At 35.6% G+C, this 18227-nt stretch overlaps 1 protein-coding gene across 1 annotated transcript in view; it reads left to right on the top strand.

The window, feature by feature from the left end:
- Window positions 1-18227, top strand: part of LOC144446975 (deoxynucleoside triphosphate triphosphohydrolase SAMHD1-like) — a 367634-nt gene that overhangs the window by 116901 nt on the left and 232506 nt on the right. The window lies entirely within an intron of this gene.

Raw genomic sequence — 18227 nt, 5'->3', positions numbered from 1 at the left:
CCAGTTTTACTGCAGCACTCATTATACAGTCGACCTTATTCCTACCGGTAACATTTCAAACTATTAAACTGAAGAAGCCTTGAAATACATAAATAACTCTGTAAATACTATTACTCGCAATTTGTCAAATACGTGTCTAACTAGTCCCTACTGTCGTTGAAGGTCATCGACAGAAAAGAGAAATTAGCTTAATATAGCACGAACAATAAAAATCTGCGAAAACTCTCTTCGAAAAAACTTCATCGATGTGTTCAAAGACACCGACCATGTAAAACTAACTGACGAAATATTGAATTCATAATTATACAAGTCAGTTTGCTGCAAAGGGAAGTCGTGAAAATTTGGCAATCATCCAATCATTGATATTATAGAATGCAGTGCGCGCTCTCCCATCTCACTAATGGTTGTCATAGTCGCCATGGTAACTAATCATCAACTAATGTATTGGAATTACATTCGCTTTACGCATTGGATCTCGAGAAGGGTTTTGAAAAGTTTTATTTTTACGAGCTTCTCCGCTTACATTCTTAAGAATACATATTGGTAGATCGTGGTTGTCTGCGAGGGGCAACTATAGTGACACGTATATAATATATAATCTCTCTCCATTCTCTCTCTCTCTCTCTCTCTCTCTCTCTCTCTCTCTCTCTCTCTCTCTCTCTCTCTCTCTCTCTCTCTCTCTCTCTCTCTCTCTCTCTCTCTCTCTCTCTCTATAAATGATGTAACAAAAGTCAAATAATCAAATTCGTAATGCATGTCAGTCTCAAGTTCAAATTTTTTTCAAACATTACTTTCACTGAAAACCATAACAACCAAAAAGTCGTACAATATGACATGGAATAAAAATGATAGATATAATTTTGTTTGTTTGTTTGTTTGTTTGTTCGTTTGTTTGTTTGTTTGTTTGTTTGTTTTATGTCTTTTTTGTTTGTTCTACTCGACTATTAAATAGTCGAATTAAGCAACTAGCCTCCTCCGCAAGCGGGTATATACAAGATTTGGCGAACTTTACCCCTATTTAGCTAGGATGCAGCTATTTCAAACCAAATTAGAAGTTAATTTTAAAAGATAATTTTCTTAACATTTCTTTATTACTACCTCCAAAAATAATAATGTAGATGCAATATGAAATGCTATAATAATGCAATCAAATTCAAAGCAGGCCGACATTTACATATGAATATCTGGACTCTATTTATTGCTATGTATTTCATACCATTCCTGTGAGACGTCACCCGTTGTTTCACATGCTTTGCATGTTAATACGTCTCTTTAAACATAATACACTTCTAATATAACTGACGGACCATTATATACAATAGTCCTTCAAGCTAAACGTGGTTCGTTTGGTTCCAACAAACACAGTATATATTTTTATATCGATTTCTTTCACACTCGTAGCTTGGCTACCAAGTGGACGGTTCTTTTCACACTAATTGGTTCTCTATTTATTGCGTCATGCCATCGATATTTCATCATTGCTTCTACGCTCAGACAATTCACTGTTCTACTTCAGCAGCTTGCAACGGAATCTGTCGATGTTGTATGCTTCACTATCGTTCGTAATTACGATTAGACGATAGCACGGGATTTACGTAAACCTGAAAACTACTATGTTTGGTCGAAGGGTTCATAGACCTGTTTGAGTGTTGACAATTTTGAGTCTGGTCACAAATTGCAGAATTCGAAGTTAACCCAATCACTGAAATTGGACATTTTCATCTACACCATCGACTTGCTAAAGGTGAGTAAAGCTATTCATCACTGTTACGATTACAAGAGACCGATATATAGTCCGATATTCTTGAACTATCGACTTTCACTTTGACAGAGATGGATATATCAGATGGGTGACATTCTTCAACCATCGACTTTTCACTTGTGAAGATATATCTGTTCAGACAGGCAATGATTTTCAACTCATATGTTTAGTATTTGTAACAATTATTGAAGCCTTATATTTTTAAAATTCTAAAAGAAAAGTTACGTATCGTATTCATATTGCTGACAATAAATGAACACACACAGAGATAAACCTTACGGGTAAAGTGAAATATGCAGTGCACTATCGACTGATTTACAGAATTTAAAATATGATTTGAATTCAGTGTGGTGTACAAAAGTCTATACCGTACAGTTATGCATGTATACGTGCTAATGGATGGAACTGTGTGTTGTCTCAAACCGTGCATCTTGTGCTCACATTTGATAAGTATGTGACATTGTGCCATTGCGCAATATTGCAGTGAAATTAGATTTGAAATTCGGCTAATACTATCAGCAATTCTATTTCCAACAGAGCTGTTGAGTTAGCTGTTTCATTTAAGCAATTTGATACTGTCCAATACAGATCATCGAATCGATTCTCCAATACTCTAGTGGAATGCGTTTACTCTATTACGTGCGTGCAAGGTTTTTTTTTACATCCACTAACGGTGAGAGTTTGCCACTTAACTCATTTTCATAAATGCTCAGCATTTGGGTGTTTGAGTAGTAGTACATTAATCAAAGGAAAACATTTCAAAGATGGAACGTGTCATGGCGGATTTTGATGTTGCAGTTCCCTTCAATTAAAGCTGCACTAGCTGCAACTGGAACTTTTTTTAAAAACAGTATTAAATCCCTCAACGGCGATCATGATTTCAACATGTTCTCTGTTCTACGTATGATGGATAATATCTACCACTGATTGACATGTACAATGTCTAATTATAGGTATTTTAACAGTTTTAAGTGAATATTTTGTGGTTGTTTGTTCGATAAATGATATTCCACCTACAACTAGTACAGTTTTAACATGGTGACGGATTCAAAACCAAGCTTTTGCTCAACATTTTAACTTGTCAGTACATTACCTATGGATAATATTGACCGCTAATTAACAAATGCAATGTCTTTTTTATGAGTAACTGACAATTTTTAGTGAATATATCTTTGGTTACTTGATGAAAAAAAATGTCCCGGTTGCAACTAGAGTCGGTTTAAATCTACACATCTGTATTTTTCATTATTTCTTTCAATGAAATTAAACAACAATTAGATTATGAGGTAGGATTGTACGTATTTCATTGCAATCCACGGGACTTAGTTCAAAACATCAGAAGCTTACACGCACGGCTTCCATTTGAGTCTGTACTTAGACCTAAAACGTAACACTTTGTTAGCTATATTTAACAAACAGATGATCAGTCTGTACATTCAATACACGCATAGTAAAACTATTAACTGACGCGTCACTGTTAATGATTTTAAAACGTTTATTTTGAAAGTGATGAAGTTATCTTATGCTAAGCTAAAATTCAAATATATTGCCATAAGATTAGTATTCAAGGAAAAATCAGTTTTGTTTTTTCATATTTATCGTTATAAATATTCTATCGATTATCCCGTTCTAAAGCAGCAACTCTTCGAACACAGATACTCAGTAAATTGTATTATGTATGTACATAAGACCAGTAGTCAACTTTTAATAGGTTTGGTGAATATTTTATGAATATGTTTCATTCTTCCACAGTACATACAAATCGTTTTCATCGGCATTGTTCCAATACATAGTGAATTGTCTTCAAACACACATTCAATATTTTTCCTGAGGCAAAGTAGTCGAGGTTATTCGTACATGTACTTTTATCAATACTAATCATTGCAGTTTCAAAAAAAAACTTTAGAAGGCATTAAAATGTATTGATTGCTTTTTTCTATTCTAACACAAGAAAAGAAATATTACTGTAATAAGATATTGGTGAGGAGGGGGGAGGGAGGGAGAGAGAGAGAGAGAGAGAGAGAGAGAGAGAGAGAGAGACAGACAGACAGACAGACAGACAGACAGACAGACAGACAGACAGACAGACAGACAGACAGACAGACAGACAGACAGACAGACAGACAGACAGACAGACAGACAGACAGACAGACATAGACAGGGAGAGAGAGCGAGAGAGACAGTAATATATTATATACGTGACACTACAGAGAGATTGGATTTATATAATTACTTCTACCAATACGCATCGTTTAGTTTAGTTTTGTTTGTAATACCTTGGCCAAGAGTTAAATGACACTCATCCATCATCGTGTTTAGACATTCCTGTATAGTTCATAAATATTAGATTGATTTGCCGAATCAGTTGGAATTTTCTTACATACTCAGTTTAATTGGATAAGTCGGTTAAATGCTATCGACTTCTGATAGAACCCACAGGGTAATGCTACAACTTAATTTGTACTGTTTGACTGCAGTTTCAACATTTTCATATAAGTGGGTTGTGTGCAAACAAATGTCTTGTTCAAAGTGGCAAAGAATGTACGTCATTAATATCGAAATACAGTCACCCTATACCAGATCACAACGGCTATGAAACAATAGGAGAAACGATTTAACCAGAAATCCATTGGACAAAAAATGTCGAATGTGTTGATTTCATTGACGAAATGATACATGCACGTCAAGTTACATTACATATTAAGAACTCTATATCCCTTAACATCTATCAACATGTGCTAATCAATGAGAAAAGTAAGGAAAGTGTTGTGTTGGATTTTGACCAAACTCGACGTTGAAGTTATTCAGACCTGTAGCTCTTCTGGAAACGCTTGTTTGTGAAAATAAATCGGAGAAGTCATGAGAGTTTATTAAGAATCACATTGAAATGTACATTTCCATCCAAATAAAAACCAGAAATTGTATGGAATCACTATCATTACAACCATTTCTAAGCCATCCGTCACGAGATAATGAACCAGAAAGAAACCAAACAATGTTTCCAACTTCTAATATCATATTACACCTCTGCAGAAAATACACGAAATAACTTGTAGACATATGCATATGCCTTCACTTATTGGTATTTCAAATAGAGAGACTACGCATTGTAAAAACAGAATGCATGAGGTGAAAACGGAATATATAAATGTACTTCGCATATTTAAACAAGACAATAAGATATAACAGAGATGCATGCAAGACGTAATCACACTATCTTGATGAGTTTATATGAACATTTCGAAGTATGTTGCGACAGCAAAATAATTTTAATTTCCTCCTAATGTTGTCATGTATATATTGCCATGGCAACAACCGTGGTTTTGTCTGTATTCATCTGTAGAACATTATGGTCATTTCCTTTTTAAAATAAATATCGTTCTCTTGCTGGTCTGCAGCGAGTTGAAGTTGAAAAGCAATGTGTGTACGCTTTTAAAATTCACTCAAACGTCGACCGGTCGATAATGGAAGCTGTGTTTGCGATATCATTTCATATGCACTCCACATATATCTGAATACAGGCCTGTTACAATTGACTGCATTGAGTACACAATATATGACTATATAGCATGCAACGTTGAAGATTTTGATTCACGAGAGTATTATCGATCGGTGTTCACAATGTTTGCATCCGCTGTCGTGGCGGTCGATGGTCTTTTTACACCATCAATGTATATATGCAGTACTTCTAACAAACATTTAGTCATTCGCTGACTGAGTAGTAACGCTAAGTAAAATATAATATTCTAGGGCAGGTGAGTGAATATATAGCTGTTATTATTCCAGATGTGTTATTCACCTGAAAATCAAAACCGTCACATTTTTACGAACTGTGCTTGTTTTCTGAAACATAACTAGTAGTAGCAGTGAATGAAAATAAATAAATAAAACAAAAATCTCCGATCACGCTCGTTTATACGGTAGCCCTCTGCTGACAAGACAAAATACAAATTTTATACGTTTTATGTGTATTTTGTCTTGTCACTTAAGGGCCACCATACATTTATGATGAACTTTAACCTAAAGGTAATATATTTTGAAGATTAATTATGAAATGGTTCGATTTGAAGTTCAATGAACTTGAAGAAATATTATCTTTATTATTGCAATTATCATTGATGAAGGTCAGACAACATAATTATGGCAGAGTTAAGTCTTTATTTAATCATGAGCCAATTGGTAGTGTTCACGTTCTTAGTCTAATTAGAAAAATGATAGGCCAAAAAAAATCAATGTTTCTGGTCAGCGCGTGCATCACTTTATGTGTTTATCCAGCCAATGCAGTCTGAAGATCCGAGGAAAATACAATTTTATCCCTCCCTAAATTAATTGCTACTTCAGTGAAGACAACTGCCATAAATAGTATTAGTAGATTGAGTGACAGGTTTGACAACATTTACAAAAATAAAAAAAAATAATTTCAAGGCATGGAATGACGTAATACTATACTAGATAAGTGTATACATGGATGTATTATCGATCTCAGATGTATATCCATGGTTCATATATAACTACTTTTTTACTAGCCACAAGTGGCTTAAAGCTGGACTGTGTAACATTACAGGCTGGCTATTCTGTTATAGAAAGAACATAATGGCATGGCCCAGGTAAGATTAGGATTAAAATCTAGGGGAAAAAGTTGTCTAGCAGCGCTATAAAAAAGCTATTCTTGAACAAACAATGAACCCTTATCGCTCCCATTATGACACAACACTATTGGTAACGCTGGAATTGAATTATGGGCCTTTAGTGGTCAATGCCATTTCATATCCTTCAAAAACAGTGTTACTTACTGAGAAGACGTAACGTCTACTCTTAGCAAGGTAAATGACCGTAAGATACACCAACGATATGTTGTTCTCAGAGAAATACGTGTACCTTTTAAATTCAGGATGTCGAGCAAAGACTGGTAATTTGCATATTCCAATGTATACATTCAGATTGACGTCTATCAATAAAAGGAAGATTACGTCTCACAGAACAGTGTTCCGAAAGTGTGCACTGTACATGTCTTGCCGGCACGCTTTCCAAAACGAAATGCTTGCAGTCCGGGGGCTTACAGTTTCACATACAATAAACATCAAAGGGTTGAAATGGTGTTGAGATGTAGGACTTTCGAATAACCGTATTTTAACAAGTATATTTTCATTACAAAATTAACATTGACGTAAATATTTGCATTCTCTCCTATTAACTCTAAAGGACATCAATTTCCGGCTGTCCCATTGCATTTACGTATTTCCCCTGAATATAAACAATGCCTTGTCAAATGTAATGAACATAAAAATGTTGTTTTCGTCCACTCTGAAGCATTCGATTATTATTCAAACCTCGTTTGGTTGTCAAACACATATTTTGCTTATTAAGTGTGTGTTGTGACGTCTTATCCCAGGATTTATGAAGGCCTTAAAACGAATACCTCGTAAATATTGTCAGAAATATCAAATTATGTCGGAAGTATTCAGAAAAATCGCACCTGCACAAAAATGAAATATTAAACACAAAATCTCGTGAAAATGACATAATAATCGATCGCCCCTGGCAACGTCATGAATATTGTTTACTGAAATGAGATAGGTTCCGCTATGGATAAAAATGTAAAAGTTGAAGAATTATTCAAAAACGTCCACAGCGCGTGGAATGATATTTGGGTTACTTTCTAAACTGAACACATCGGTTTGTGTGTGATTGAAAGCTTTACTGATTATTCATTGTTACTCCTATCACTAGGATTAATACTAATAACTGAGTTATGTATATAAGTATGAAATATTTAGATTACTGGAGATGGATCAGTTAAATTACAGGCCAATTTTATTCAAGTAGTTAAACTATAGAAAATGCCGTGAACTATCTTAAGCGAGAGAAAGCTTGATAAATTAACAATCGATCATGACTTAGGTTGTTTTTTAAACTGAATCATTCTAAAGCATGCAAAAGCAAACGCAATAAAAGCGCGGTATGAATTATTGCCATTTATAATCTTCACGGAACTAGGGAGGCAAAACGGTATCCAGGATACTAACGATTTTACGGCGTCGCCATAATTGAAACAGTAGCTCGAATGATAATCAATGAAGAATACCGTGTTCTGTGAGTACATGATCCGTGAAAAGTACACGACGGAAAACATCGCGTTAAAATCAGATGAAGGGTGGATAAGCGTTAAGATAATCCAGATTTGACCAAATAGGATGTTGGTTCGCGAGTAGTCAGTACTCTCACCGATATAAGAAGCTTATATCTTTCAAGGTAATGTAAACACATTTATTTTAATACCTTAAACAGTTATGTATATAATATATAATATAATATATATAGTCAAAGATTAGTAAACTCTATACTTTGATGCCAATCCGCTTTGTACTCTGTTTTCATTAATGGTTTTGATAAACTGCAGTTTTGTACCATCACAGTAAGCTTAAACAAAATTGCATATTGACGAAGCGTGTTATTGTGCATAAGGTTGAAATTCGTTTTAGGAATTACTACAAATGGAGTTCTTGAAGAAATGATAATTTTGAAAAATATGAAAGAAAACATGGGCTTAGGATTGATACAGTGCTTTGAGGAGATCTTCCCTGATTTTGTAGGCCGAGCAACAGGTGGCAATCATAACCATGATTCAGTACACTTCAAATGGAACTGATATATTACTTGCATTGACGCATGAAACATCAACAGGAAGACAGCCGAAACCCATTCTTATCTTCCCAATGTCTCTGAGTTGGCAGTTTGAAAAGTAGAACATAACAAAAACCTTTTTAATAATACGAATACATGTAGTTATATTATGTGTTGATAATCAAGCCCTGATACTGTCACGGTTACCAATAACGTGTATTAAATATTTTAATAAAAACAGAACGGAACATTAACAGGAATAAACTCTGATAATCACTCATTTCATGTCATAAACTACTAGAAAATATCACTGAGCATAATTATCTGTTATTGTTTGATAACAACTACGCCTAGGCTGAATTGTATACATGACGTTCATCTTAATATAACACGTCAGAAAATACATATGTAATATTGTCATAACAGCTGTGTACGAACACCAAAGACATATAAGGAAGGGTTGGTGTAGAATTTTGTCCCCTAAGGATGACATAGCAGAATTAATATAGTTGATTTGCTTTCTTGTTCCATGATAAAACAGAACGGCCTTGAAATAAATGACAATTTTCTCTCCTGAAATGGTTTTAAGAATTGATAAGTATCAAGCCAAAAATGAAAAATATTGTTACAAGAAAGAAACGAATTTTTTGTTATATTTTATGTCATTTGCAAACATTTGTCGCACACCAGAGCTGTTATTTCTTGCACTGCGAAATAACCTCTGGACGGTGCTGTAAAAGAGCGCTGTGGTTTACGACGATGTGCCATTAACGATAACGTGAAGTGATCGATGGTTTGAATTCGTGTGGTTGTCTGATATTCTCGTGTTGTGGTTCACCCATTGATTTATGTTAAATGTACAGAGAAACTCAACACTCCCAACAGGATTTCACTTCCATCTTTCCATCATTTTAACAAACACAACACTTTATCAAAGTAAACAGCACAATTCCCTTTAGAAATGACGTAAGAATAAAACCTAGATAATTACATTAAGTGATGTTTTGATCAATTATCTGGCGAAGTTAGTCTGAGCTATTTCAGACGCACATCACCTGTGGATTCTTGTTCTTACACAAAGGAAACTGAATGTTCCCATCACATGCATTTTCACATACTGAAAGTGAAACTCTACGCCATCAGTCATGCACGAATGATCATGTCTGGCTTAAAAGCCTTAGCCCCAAGCACTAAACCACTAAGATCAGCTTAAAATAACACCATCTTTAGTTTAGTCACGCTTATAACATTTCCAATAGACATCCCATGAGATAGTGTATGGGTATAAAATGGTGATTGATGAGCGCTTAATATGAATGATATTGATGGTAAATGGTATGAACTAGGGCCTACAGACATGAAAAATAAATCGAATTTGTTTTAATTTCACCGAACATAAATAACAATTACTGCATAATGATACACGTATAATATCCGGATAAACATTTTTCTTAAATAGAAGTACTGAAAAGACCAGTGCATAATTTAGTTATCTTACGACAAACAGTGTACCAACGCGGAGCCAGAATCAGGCGATATTTTCCGGTGTTAATAACACAATAATAAATATCGGAATTAGAGATGAAATATGACATATAAATAAAGAATGGTGAAAATTATTATAAATGCCCGGATTAAAAATTGTACTGCAAACACGGTACAAAACATTACAAGCAGCCAGACAGCTGTTTTTATTATTAATAACCATTTAGGAGCTGTCCCAAATTTTAATTCTGATTTTGGGGCTACGTTTGTAGTAACGGAAATATTGTTAGCTCACTTCATAATACAGAGCCACGCCAGACTAAGTGAATTCTTGTTTAAGATTGCGATTAGAGTACAGTGCATGTATTTCGCGTAAATCTACGATATCACAGACGAACGTCTATGGTAGTGATAAAAAGGTCACCAAAATTAACTGTTGATTCTAGGGCCCGGTGTCCAGATCTTGACAATTAGTCATCAACTGTACAAAATGAGGCAGCGTATCGCATGCAAAAAAACGCACTCTATACTGAAATTGCGTCAGTTTGAATCGCACCGATTACTGAAATAAACACTCGCCTTAATTTACGACCAATTGCGGTCATTTTGTATACCTACGCAATACGTGCAGTGAAATTCAATGAAGGCAAACGAGTATATGTACACACTTATTAATGATTTCTACGTGAGTAATGTACACTATATGGTAAAAAATTCAGATTTTGTATCTAAAACTACTACAACTATTTTCAGTTCTGTCACGTATTGTAGTAATGTGTCAATCAATGTATCAATGCTTCTTATTAAAGATTTAAACACATTGCCTTTGCCGATACAGACCCTTTGAAAATGTTTGTAAAAAGTAATCCAGACGAAGATGGATGGATGGATGGATGGATGGATGGATGGATGGATGGACGGACGGACGGACGGACGGACAGACAGACAGACAGACAGACAGACAGACAGACAGACAGACAGACAGACAGACAGACAGACAGACAGACAGACAGACAGACAGACAGAGATGGATGGATGGATGGATGGATGGATGGATGGATGATGGGTGGATGGGTGGATGGATGGGTGGATGGGTGGATGGAGACATAGACAGACAGACAGACAGACAGACAGACAGATAGACAGACAGACAGACCTAATTTCACGTGAATAGCGAAGTGAAAGGTGTATACTTATAAAGACAAGTGTGGCCTTGAATTTCTGTCCGTATTGCTTTATCATCTCGATTTTATTATCCAGGGGTGCATTATTGTGTGATATTTTATTCAATTCAAAATGATCATTCCATTACTAATTACTCTCGATTTAACAAATTGAACCTTTCCCTCAGAGTGGCATATTCAAGAAAAGGTAAAACGTGTTTTTCTCCTAAATCAAAGGGTTCGTGACTCTATGTGTTTCCTCTCGGGGACGAGTAACAAAAGCTAGTATTTGTACGAAGGAGAATTGTTTAGTTGTATGTAATCATGCAACAGAATAACTAGATGTGCATACACGCTTTCTATACAATATCGTTAATTTGCAAAATAGAGGCCAAATTCATTAAAGAGGTTAATCGTATTTATTAGAATTTACAGTGAGGCTGTATTAAAGGTAAAAATCGACTGGACATTGTAAGTAGTCATGTACACATGATTGATTGAGAATTCTATTTTTTTTCAACTAACAACGCAATTACAATTCGTTGTTTACAAAAAATATATTACTGTATTGAACGTTAGTATGGTGCCATTGTTTAATAATACCATATTAATTAATTGGTATGTTGCGACCTATTGTCAAAGTCCACTTCTAGATTGAATAGTTCACTTGACATCACATCTATACAAATAACATTGGCAATTGATAAAAGATGCTGTGTTTGGTTAAACTTACCTACCTACACACTGGTTGGTTAAGACAATACTTTGCTACATGCATTTGGTACACAGTCACTTGTAAGCTAGGATTCAATCCATGACAGTCGCAGTACAAAACATTTGCATAATTAAAACATTGACGTCATTGTCCCCTGTAACAGCGAAAGTTAAACTACGAAAGTAACTTTCGCGGTGGCAGGGGGACGATTTTTCTGAATGTGTTTGCACATGACTGTGCGTGAGTTTATTGACGTGGATTTGAGGACGCCCGTTTGATGGTTGCTTTGTGGGTTGTTTCTTTTCTCAGATAATTAAGGAAATGAGCGAACTATTCCACCTTTACTCGAGATCTGGTCTGAGACGATAAATCTATTCAATATCAAGAAAATAGGCCATAAATGTATATTACGCACATGACACTCATTAACTTGTAATGCGGTCTGTGAATTATTAAAGAGTTGAGATTTTTGTTTATGTATAGTTTTATTAACGTCGTAAAAAAATCAGAACTCCTCGCTATTTTAACGGTAGAATATTGTTTGAAAAATTTACCAGGCTCTCTAGAATTAATTTTTATCAAATTCATGTTTACATATTTCAGATAATGTCTTTTTCCGTCCGTAAATTATTATTCCATGACCAAGCTAATACATTGATTTTTTTTTAAATATGTATTTTTATTCTGATTTCAGCAATATACGTTATATACTGAGCCCAGCCCACGCGTGGACTTGTAAGAATGGCATCGGATCCTGGTGTACCGAGCAAGAGTGTGAGAGGTCGAAGCAAAATGATGACAAAGCAAACCCCGGAAGAGAAATCTCTGATGCGGGCTGTAAAACATGGGGAAGTAGAAAAAGCAAGGCAGATCATTGACGAACAGAACATCGGAGTTAACTTCCAGGATGTGTTCACCCAAACTCCTCTGATGAGAGCATGCTCATTGGAAACTAGGGGAGCTGAAATGACAGATTTACTCCTGAAAAATGGCGCTGACGTCAATGCTCAGGATAAACGGGGGAGAACACCGCTGATGTTTGCGGCGATGACAGAAGGCAAAGATGATATCATGGATTTACTAATCCAAACGGGAAAAGTTAATCCAAACTTTAACGAAGAAGATGGCAATACTGCATTAATACTCGCTGTTAGTATTGGGAATCTCTCTGTTGTTCAGATGATGCTGGAAACAAGTGAATTCCAAGAACAAATTGATGTGGAGAAGACGAATAAGGAGGGCGAGACCCCGTTATTTGTGGCAGCAAACATGACAGACTCCAAAGGGTGCCAACTCTTAGTTGATTTAGGACACGCCAAAACTGAATATATTCCCGATGAGTTACAAAGGGTCCTGCCAGTACATGCCAGAAGGCAGACCAAAGATAAAAGCCCAACAGAAGAAGCGAAAAATAATGGCGAAAAGGTGAAAGACGATGTAAAAGAGGAAGAGCAAAGTGTGGGAGAATCAAGTGCAGAGAAAGACACGGCAATTTCTGGATCTTCTGTGAAGTTGGAAGAGAAATCAGCTGTTGAGAATGGTTTGAATGGAGAAAGTCCCGAGAAAGCGCCAGGTACTGACCTGGTTGACATAAAAAGGGACACAGAAAAACCAATGCAGAAGGATTTGCCTGCTACTCAGAAGGGTCTATCTGTCGATAACACTAACGAAAAAGGAGAACAGCTAGACAATTTGAACACGGAAGATGAGGGGAAGAAACCAATAGTTGATTCACGTGACCCGGATTCTACCAATCAAATGGCTGGTAAAGGAGATTCCAATTCACAACCAATTGTATCAGACAAAATTAAAGGAGCCCCCGACGAAAAATCGGAAAGCGATGAAATTCCAGTCAGCAAGGTTACAACAAATGATGAAAGTGCCTTACATGGTGATGTATTACCACCAATTGAAAGCAAAACTCCAAAAGAAAACCAATCAAAAGAGTCTGACGAAAGTAATTTCACGGGTAGGAGTACACCTAGCGTCACTGTACTACCCCCTCTTAAAGAAGAACGAGCAGATGTAGATGAAAATGCAGAAGTTGGTGTTACAAGAAGACTATCACAAGAAAGCGTTGTTGGAGACCTTCCATCGTTTGACGACAAAAAGGCTGAACGTTCGAGGACCCCTGTCACTGACACCGAAGATGGCCTCATGAGTCCTCGTAGTCCTCTGCCCCCAGTTCTTTTGAAACGACCAAGCGAGAATATCATCCAAAACCTAACATCAGATCACATAATTCGCGCTAGTCCTTCTCCAACGCCAGGAGCTAAGTCGCCTCCCCCTACTCTGGGTCAACAAGACGTCAGAGGAGCTAGTGCCTCATCGTCTGCTTCTCAAGTTCCGAAAAAGAAAGAAAATAGATGGCTGTTAGTTGCAGACAAAAAGAAGGGTGAAGTCGAAGTCTACAAGACAAAGTCAGGAAAAATTATACACCCTAATGTTAAGAAAGGAACCCAAGCATTAGCTGTGGCAGATGCATTGGCGAAAATGAAAAGAAGAGGAAAAAAGGGCAAAACACAGGCCGTGTCACAAAGCAGACCAGGTACCAGACTATCACAAACTGGTTCAGTTTACCCTGACATACAGACACCTATGAAACAAAGACGTCGAGCTAAGGTCTACAGCACAGCTTGAATTAAGACATTTTGGAACTTTATGCATTTATTGAGCTCTGGATTTTCATGTAATTAACGAAATATTCACTAGAATCGAAATGCAAGTTTGCCAGTAGAGTTTTTAAAGTTTAAATATGTACCCTATGGAATTGGATTAACTCTATCTGCTGTGTATAGGTACACTGACATGAGTTATTCCAATCATTTAATTTTTTTCCTACGAACTACAAAAATATTAACATGTACAGTTACATTTGTATATAATTATATATTCACACTATCCGTCCTTGAACTTTCTATCGCTATAACAACGACGTATGCTAATTTCGTGTGTTGATCCTGGCGAAATAGCACCTTGAATCTTATTTACAGAATCGGCACATATTCCTATGATGATCCAATGCATTTTCCAGTGAAAAGAAAACTACTATCGTTTGATTATATTTAGCAAGTAAAAGCAATACATGATGGACATATTTGATGATTAATCACTATTTGCAATGCTTTGGGGGGATTGCCGTCATGGACAATCTCTAGCTTGATGTATATATTTCAATGGTTGTTTCTACAGCATTTACATCTCGCCTCACTATTTTCTTTTAAATGTGTATTTTTTTATTGCAGCTGTTGAAATGTAAATTTATTAGTATTCAGTCTTTCAAGATGTACTTGAGTCTGTTGTTTGTGTAGTTGAGTTCGTTGTTCATGTAGTTCTATCACTTGACACTGTTTTGTTCATTCTAATTTATTTTGGGGTTTTATTTATTTTCTTACACTGTCTTGCTATTTTGCTGATAAAAATGCAACATTTCAAAAACCTTTTATAACAATTATTGTTTTGCACTATTTTCACTAGTAAAATGTGTGTTTTGAAAGAGATAACCAAAACTTGGAGATTAAGATGTAAAAATTTACAAAATAACTTAAATATAAACCCAAACTAGATAAGAGGTTGTTAGCCTATTCCCACTTGCAAACAAGTTTTCCTTTATATCGTCATGTTATTCGTCATCTGTGCCAAAGAAATCTATTTGTGGTGTACATGGGCACCAAGGAAATTTTGGTATGGAATTGATGAAATATTTCTAGTTATGGTATAATGTGTACTAAGTTTAATACACATTTCGAAGGGAACATATGTTGCAGTACGGTGTCTCCATTCTATCGCCAGTTTGCGTGTCAAATACGAATGGAGGGATCTGGGCAGGATGATATCAACTCCTTTTTGCAAATTTCATCACACGATCTTTTCTTACAATTTGCTTGGTTTTGTGTGTAAACAATGGTTGTCAATCTGTTTACTTCAGGGATAAACCCTGTCGGTGGCAATGTCATATTCCATGTGTTGGTTATATTTCACTCCTAAAGTATACAGGAAACATGATGGTTTGTTATTTTACATCTTCATGTAGTACATAAGCCTTTTTGCCATTTATTTGTAGGATACATTAATTTGTAACCTTTCATAGGGTATCAGTGTGCTTGTAGTAAGGGCAAAAGAAGTCAACATTATCCCGACGAGCTTTTATCATCATGCCATCCGTATGGCGATATATACAGGAGTAAATGCAGGAGTCTAATTTCGGCTTAAAAAGTAACATGAAACTGTAAATATTGATTTCGCTAGTATCATCTAGATATGAAGATAATAAACTACAGTAAAGACTGGCAATTTGAAAGCAGACGCACGCACTGTAAGAACCCATTCTATCTGCCCTCCTTTTAATCGGGTCATTAGCACGGCTAAACTATTTACCCCATTGTCATTTAGAACTCGTTTCCGATATTTGTACACCATTTAGCATTTTGCAACACGACGCAGGGCTTGTATTTTTTGTGAAGTAAATTTAACATCAAAAAGTCTGCAGAGTGATTAGGGAAGAGACAATCTATGATTATGCAATAACTGAAGAAACTCTCAAATGTATCTTTATCTTTGTAATAAGTCCAATAAAATGTATTTAAATTCAAAAAAAAAAAATTCAAAAAACCTCAATCAGTTTTAGATTCTTAGAAATCTTCAGTTGCACATGGCTAACGCACTCTAAAGCGAACACCCACGTTCACATACTTATTATCGTGAAATAATATATTTACAAAAATTACGTTTGAATTACATTTTTTTTCTTGATTTTCTCCAGTTAACTTACTTTGAAGGAAAAATTACTGCCGCAAGGGCAACAAAAACGAATTCGTAGTGGCTTATTGGAATTATCTTGATTGCATTGGGCACGATTAAAGTGTTCGGTGTTTTTATTTGAATATAGCAATGATAGAACTCACTCTTTAAATAACTATTTTATATAAACATATCAAATGGAAATCAAATAATGTGTTGAAAGGGTGACGTCAGAGTAATTGGGTTGATACTCAATGGTGTGTAAGAACGTGACGTCATTGCTTTTTTCCGGAAAAATAGTAAAAAGTACAGTTTCCTCTTCCTGTTCCAGTAGTTTGCTCTAATTTAATGAGTTCAGAAGGTCAACCCCATTGAAACTGCGAAAATTTTATTTCCGGTCAATGATTTTGTAACCCCGTTACTATGGTAACTGTAGAATTACACAGGGAAATGTCTGGATAATCACCTATGAAATAGGACGATTTTCAACTGCTTGTTATAATAATTAAATTGAGAACAAATTCCCTTTGATATCTGACATTTGCGTTCCACGAGTGGGTTCTCCATAGCATAGCAAAATCGCTTCGTTCTTGCCACTGTAAAACATGTGTAATGTAACTAGGTCATTTTAACACGTACAGATTGTGTAAGTCACAAGATGTACGACCAAGACAGTAAGGCTTAGGAGAGATAGTCCCTATAATTCGTTTGTAACATATTATTGTTGACATTGTATGAACAGAAAGAATCACTGTTCTTTCTAGATTCCAAACTACTTGTTGCATATGTAAATACTTGACTTATCACTCATAACATGTAAATACCCTTATGTAATTGAGCAATGTTGATTTCAAGATATCAACATGTGAACATATGGTTTTTTTCTGTGTTGTGAACTGTCATTGTCTCTGTTAATGAATAAATGAAGAAGACTGTATATATGTATATTGTCTTTATCTTCCCAAACGTTTATTAATGTCTTGATTACTAGGGGAGTGTGAAAACGAAACCTTCCATTTAGTGCGCCCTCTTGCGCTTATAGTATTATACTACTAAATCATCTGCTTGTCTATCATTATCATTACCACGAACTGAATTTGATGAAAACGTGAAGAAATCGTTTGCTTTCGCGCGAAACGTTTATCTGACGTCACGATTGAACGTTTCCAACCAGTTCATCATATGCCAATGAACTACAGTGACATGCGTCATATCCGGTGAGCACATGACATCACAATGTAAACATTGAGACGATAACTATTTCTCAAATCAATACTGATCGATTTTCCGTTCGAAAATTCACTTGTATGAAACTCGTGGTTCTAGAGATTTTAAAAATTATTACGTGTATCACAATCGATAGTTTCTGCTTTAAAAATCGTTTGTTTCCAGACGTTTTTGTAGGTCTATATACGTGTGTTTAACAAGCAATACAATCGGTCAAACAGAAATGCTATCAAAATGTGATATAATATCGATACATGCATGTATATATTTTAAATAATCAGTATACTCATAAACTTTTGTATGAATTGAAATGGAATGCGTACAATGACATCATCGACTGTTTCGTCACCCTCAACCGTTACTATTCTATCGTGCTCTCAGACTTTGTTTCGGTAGGTAGGTAGGTAGGTAGGTAGGTAGATAGGTAGATTTGTCTTTTAATGTGGCCTTTAAATTTAATTATCATGAAAGCACTACATACAAAGTGGAAGTTGGAAAGTTATACAACACA

This window comes from Glandiceps talaboti, chromosome 15 (genome assembly GCF_964340395.1).
Source record: "Glandiceps talaboti chromosome 15, keGlaTala1.1, whole genome shotgun sequence".
Classification (NCBI taxonomy): domain Eukaryota; kingdom Metazoa; phylum Hemichordata; class Enteropneusta; family Spengelidae; genus Glandiceps; species Glandiceps talaboti.
The sequence above is the reverse complement of the archived record's forward strand: the minus strand, read 5'-3'. Positions and strand labels throughout refer to the sequence as shown.